This window comes from Limanda limanda, chromosome 3 (genome assembly GCF_963576545.1).
Source record: "Limanda limanda chromosome 3, fLimLim1.1, whole genome shotgun sequence".
NCBI classification, from domain to species: domain Eukaryota; kingdom Metazoa; phylum Chordata; class Actinopteri; order Pleuronectiformes; family Pleuronectidae; genus Limanda; species Limanda limanda.
Window position 1 is genome coordinate 976,288 of NC_083638.1, and position 1,213 is coordinate 977,500.

A 1,213-nucleotide genomic window follows, 5' to 3' on the forward strand; every position below is an offset into this window, starting at 1 on the left:
AGAGGAAAATATTAATTAATATAAATGAACATTAATATAAAGATCAGGAGGCAGAAACATGACGTCATGTCATTAGGGTCCGAGCACTGACAGACGTGAGGATCTATTGAAATTGTAAGGATTATTTTTCTGCCTCCTGATCTTTATATTAATGTTCATTTATATGAATTAATATTTTCCTCTGTTTTATTTCAACCAGGTCAAAGGTCAATGAACGTCTGTCATTGCTTTGTCTTTACTGAAGTTTGACTTTTCCTGTAATTGGCTTTTTGAGGCTTTAATATGTTCAAATTCTTACCAAAATTTGCAGAAAGTTAGAAAGTGTTGAACATTTGCAATTTCTCGAGGAATTTTCAATGGGCGTCGCAAAATGGCTGAACGCCGAGACCCCCGGAACATGTTCACCGATCTTCACAAAAATCGATACTCAGGTGAATCATGACCAGGCAAACAAAAAAGTCTTAGGAACAATTGGAAAAACGCAATTTTTCTGCTATTTTGCATTTAGTGGCCATTTTGACCATATTCCACACTTTTACTTTGAGGTTGAGGTTGTTTACTTGTCCCAGGGCTTTCATCAGATCAACTTCAAATTGAGATGAGTGTCATCACAACGAGATGGAGATACAAACTAACTCAAAGATTGATGTTTCGTCACACGGTGCGACCGTGGTGTGGCGTCAAAGTTTGATTACACGCAAATAAAACACAATGTTCTGTAACGCAGACATATGAATCCTTTGATGCTGAGCCGTAAAAAAAACAACTCCACTCCTGCAGTGGTCAAAGATCAAAGGAATCTTTATGTCTTGCAAAGGTGACGTCTCTCTCTCTCTCTTTTAGAAATTGTATTTAGGGCCCGAGCACTGACAGGCACTGACAGGTGAGGCCCTATTGAAATTGTAAGGATTATTATTATTATTATTCAGGCAAATTAATTGGCTTTTTGAGGGCTTTAAAATGCTCAAAATTCTAACCAAAATTGGCAGAAAGTGTATATAAGAATATTCCACATTTTTACTTTGAGGTACTTGTCCCAGGGCTTTCATCAGATCAACTTCACACTGAGATGAGTGTCATCACAACGAGATGGAGATACAAACTAATTCAAAGATCTATTTTTCGTCACACGTTGTGACCGTGGTGTGGCGTCAAAAATGGATTACATGCCATTAAAACACGATGTTCTGTAACACGGACATACATGGACCAT